This window comes from Durio zibethinus, unplaced genomic scaffold, assembly GCF_047325235.1.
Source record: "Durio zibethinus cultivar Kanyao isolate XHJ-2024 unplaced genomic scaffold, ASM4732523v1 HiC_scaffold_197, whole genome shotgun sequence".
In the NCBI taxonomy this organism is placed as follows: domain Eukaryota; kingdom Viridiplantae; phylum Streptophyta; class Magnoliopsida; order Malvales; family Malvaceae; genus Durio; species Durio zibethinus.
This window is the reverse complement of record NW_028322820.1, coordinates 1-5,000: the sequence shown is the minus strand read 5'-3', so window position 1 is coordinate 5,000 and position 5,000 is coordinate 1. Positions and strand designations below refer to the sequence as shown.

Below are 5,000 nucleotides of genomic sequence, written 5' to 3'. Positions count from 1 at the left end.
CGCTATTTCAGAATCCCCCTGTCGAATGGCCTGTTCTCCCCGGTCGGAATAGGCGGGTCAATTCCTTCCCTTAGAACCGTACTTGAGAGTTTCCTACCTCATACGGCTCGGCAGTCAATTCTTTTGGTGTCCCATTTTTTTACCCTACCATATATCCAATTGAATGAGATTTCTCATAGATCCTATCGATTTGTCTCGGGTTAACCAAAAGAGGTTAATTACATGAGTTTCAAACTTTAATTTGGATTAAATTAATAATGAGTTTTATCTTTTCTCCCACCTTCAGAAAAATAAAGCATAGGCGTTTCGGGATTATCGTCCGTTAGATTTTTCTGAAAGGTAACTATCTCGGTTTCATATCATATATAAATTTATATAGAATCCTTGAAAAAGACTTCTTCCTCATAAAAAAGACTTACTGTCTTTGGGATCTGATGCTACACCGCTGCTCAATAACTTAGGGGATCGGCTCTATTACATAAGTTGATTCCTAATTTTTATCTCATATCATGACATAAATAAGCAGTTCTTATTTATTTTTATTGTATCGGCCCAAAACCTCGCTAATTGATCTTTACGGTGCTTCCTCTATCAATTAGATCCTTTATCCATAGAATAAAGTATCTAGGCATATATATTTCTTCATATTTTGACTTCTATGAAGTTTCTTTTTTTTTTTTCTTTTTTTGTTACAGCTGATAAAAATCGTTTTTTGGACGATGCAATATGTAGAAAGCCTATTTTATTTACTAGCGTATTTATTTACTAGCGTATTTGCTCTTTCTTTCCTTTTTTTTTTTATTTCTATAGTGGAGATAGTCGCACGTAATGACAGATCACAGCCATATTATTAAAAGCTTGTGGTAAGAACGGGTTTCGTTCTAGTGCTCGAAAATAATATTCTAAAGCTTTTGTATGTTCTCCGTTACTTGTGTGGATAAGGCCTATGTTATAGAGTATATAACTTCGATCATAGGGATCAATTTCTAGTCGCATAGCTTCATAATAATTCTGTAAGGCTTCCGCATAATTTCCTTCGGATTGAGCCGACATCCGTTACGGTCGTCATTCGATTCAACGAATTCTCCGTTCCAAAACCGTACGTGAGATTTTCACCTCATACGGCTCCTCCTTTATGTGCATAATGAGAATAATCCATGGAATTAAAAAAAAGGTCGAAATATTGTCATTATGAACTGAGCGGGGCTAATGTTTTTACAAGAAATCTCTAGCCAACCCTCTTGCAAAAGATCTTTTCTTACCATCAAGCGTGTTCGTACTAGATAAATAAAGTAAACTCCAACAATTTCTTTGTTCTCAACGCTCCTTAATTTCCAGGAATTAGTCACTTCAACAATCTTCGATGGTTATATGGGTATCCAAAGTACGAACAAGATGGATGTTTGTTGTCCCAACCATTTCTCTTAGTTCCGATCCCGATAAGGAAAGGGAATCCTTTATAACAATAACAAAGTTTTCGTGTTGTTGATTCCTAGATGTAGTGCTTCTTCCTCTATGCCGCCTATTGGTACTAGTGTAGTAGGGTTGACCCACAATACAGACCCATAGGTGTAACCTTTCGCTCAATACTCGAATCAACAATTGAAGCATCTGAGGTTGCATTAATCGGGGATACACGACAGAAGGAATTGCTTTATTTATAAACTTCACCTTCAACAAGCGTAGATTTCTTTTTTTTTTTCAATAGTCTTTTTTTTTTTTTTTCTATTCCGAATCATGTGTCTTTTTCCTAAGACTAAGAGCGGTAAAATAAAAATAAAAAAAAAAATATATATAAAATAATTAAAATATATAAAATAATTATAATTATATAATAATAATCAAATCGCACCATCTCTGTAATAAGTAAATGCCTCTTTTTCTCCTGAAGTTGTCGGAATTATTCGTAATAAGATATTGGCTACGATTGAAAAGGTCTTATCAATAAAATTTCCATTTATCCGCGATCTAGGCATAGGTAGCAATCCATTCTATAACTCTTTTCATTACCCCTTCGTGAGAAAAAAAAAAGGATCTCACAAACAAAGGAAGCGTACAGTACGAAATAACATAAAAGCAGACCCATTCCATAAAAAAAAAAAAAAAAAAGATATAGCCCTCTACTTTACTTCAATTTTTTTGGCAGGAATCAAGAAAAAAAAAAAAAAAGAAATATTTGAATCCTATTTTATTTCATCCAAATTTATTAGTATAAGAATTTATTAGTATAAGAATAAAATATAAAAAGAAAAAAGAATTATTACGATTTCATCGAAGTTGAAGAATCAAAAAATTTATCCTACGGATTAGGATAGATTAGCAAAATTAGAGAAGTTTTGATTAAATTATGATAAAAAGAGGAAAAATAATCGAATAATCGTTCTATGATGAAAATAAAATAACTGCCCTTTTTTGTGTTTTGTGCATAGCAGGTATACAACATATAATCAAATATAAAAATCCCTTAGAGGATTTATGAATTTGTAATAGATTTACAGAGTAAGAGGTTGTTGTTGAGAGATCTAAAACTGGAAAAGAATTTTAGAATTCTTATAGAAATGGGGAATTAGAGTCTAAAGAGAATTATGAACTAAAAATATCCATTAAGCATAGTCTAAAAAAAAAAAAACCAATCGATTGATTTGATTCGTTTCAATTCATTGATTTAATCCAGTCCGGTAGAAATATCAGAAAAAAGATGGGAGTGCCTTTTTCGCAAACATGAATAGATATATATGGTATATGTTTATCGTATTATATTATTTATTTTTAACAGCCCCCTCACAAAAAAATTTCTTCGAGTCGGGAGGCTAAAGAAAAAGTGCTGAAAAAAGTGATGAAAAGTTTTCTATTTTTATAGCTAGTTTTCTAGTTAGAATTGATATTGTTCGTACCTCTCGAACAATCTAATATGAATAACTCGCTATTCGCTCGGGTTATCGGCCATAATAATTATGTAGGAGAGATGGCCGAGTGGTTCAAGGCGTAGCATTGGAACTGCTATGTAGACTTTTGTTTACCGAGGGTTCGAATCCCTCTCTTTCCGCACCTTCACCTAATTCGCCAATGTAACTGACTACAATGTATCAAATCAAATAAGAACAGATACTAAAGAGTTAGACCCTTCTTTGATATAGATTCTCTATTCCCAATTTCTTTTTAATACGGAATACGTAAAATAGCGTACAGGGGATGAAAATCTACCTACGGATCTATCATACATGAATAGGAGAAAAATAAAATTTCCGAATCAAATCCCTTACCCTGTCTTCCTTTACTTAACCTTAACTCAGGTGAAAAGGGAGCAGAACCCTTGTTTTGTTATTTTAGTTAGGTTTAAGTCTGACGAGAATAATATTCTACGACAAGCAATTCATTTATTTTCAAACCGACCCATTTCCTATCTATTATTTGATTGACTAATCCTTTATATTGTAATGTGTGAAGGGTCAAATGCTTTGGTAATTCCTCATGGGTGGATGAATCAAGATAATTTTGAATCAGAGTTCTAGATTTTTGTTCATCCCTCGCTGAAATAATATCTCGGGGTTTGCAGCGATAACTTGGTATATCTACTGTACGACCATTAACTAAAATATGTCTATGGTTAACTAATTGGCGGGCTTGAGGAATAGTTGAAGCCATACCTAATCGAAAAAGGATGTTATCCAAACGCATTTCAAGTAATTGTAGTAAAACCTGACCTGTTGACCCTTTTGCTTTTCTGGCAATACGAACGTATTTAAGTAATTGTCGTTCTGTAAGGCCATAATGAAAACGCAATTTTTGTTTTTCTTCTAAACGAATACGATATTGAGATTTTTTACCGGAGCGCGATCGGTTTCTAAGATCGCTTCCGGCTCTAGGACTTTTACTAGTTAGTCCCGGTAAAGCCCCCAGACGGCGTATTTTTTTGAAACGAGGCCCTCGGTAACGCGACATAAAGACTCCTTATTAATTTGAATTTTATTGAAATTTCATAAACCTAAATTAAAACTGAACTAAATGAAGCGAAATCGACTGAAGGATTGTACTACAAATATTAATGAGATGAATTGGATCAATATCCATACTTTTTTGTATTGTATATAATGTATATTGTATATAATGTATACAAAAAATAGAAATTAAAATAAAATATATATAATATATAAATATATTAAATATAAAATATATATTAAATATAAAATATAAAAATTAAAATCTAAAAATTAAACCAAAAAAAGTTTCCTTTTTTTTTTTCTTGATTTATTCTGCAAAGATCTAACTCCTCCAATTTTATTCCTAATTGAAAGTTTCTACGACATAATAAACGGATCGTTGACCTTTGGAAAGAAAAGGGGAAAAAGCTTTTTCAATGTTCTTTGATTTCAAAAAAACATTATCAATCATGTAAAAAAGTAAAAAAGCAAACAAATAGAGAAAGCCGGCTATCGGAATCGAACCGATGACCATCGCATTACAAATGCGATGCTCTAACCTCTGAGCTAAGCGGGCTCAAATAATAGAAATTTTGTATCCATAGGAATTCAGCAAACTATTACGATCTTATCTATTAACTATCTATTAGTTATTCATAATTACTATGAATTATTAATATGAATTATAGACTAGAATTTAGAAAAACTAGAATTTTAAATTTTAAATGCCATATTTATGCCATACATAATTTATGCCATATTTAATATAATCATATTTAATATAATGATATATAATAATATATAATAATATATAATAATGGTAGATTCAATCTAATATTCAATCTAATATTGATAGAATATAATAATTAAGAATAGAATAATATAATTCTATTTGATTATATTTTAATCATTCTATTTGATTATATTTTAATCATATTAAAAATGATATTTTAATTTAATCATATTTTAATTTAATCATATTAATATTTAATAACATTATATTTAATAATATTAAATTATAATAATATTATTATAATTTAATTCTAATTTTATTATAATTATAAAAATTTTATAAAAATA

The 5,000-nt window shown here is 30.5% G+C and overlaps 2 non-coding genes across 2 annotated transcripts; one reads left to right on the top strand and one right to left on the bottom strand.

Annotated features, from left to right (window-relative positions):
* The first annotated feature begins 2,959 nt into the window (after positions 1-2,959).
* On the top strand, positions 2,960-3,046 carry TRNAS-GGA (transfer RNA serine (anticodon GGA)). The gene has a single exon. It is a non-coding gene; the product is annotated as a tRNA-Ser (tRNA).
* A 1,378-nt stretch (positions 3,047-4,424) lies between these two features.
* Positions 4,425-4,497, bottom strand: TRNAT-UGU (transfer RNA threonine (anticodon UGU)). Its single transcript has one exon. It is a non-coding gene; the product is annotated as a tRNA-Thr (tRNA).
* Positions 4,498-5,000: the final 503 nt, after the last annotated feature.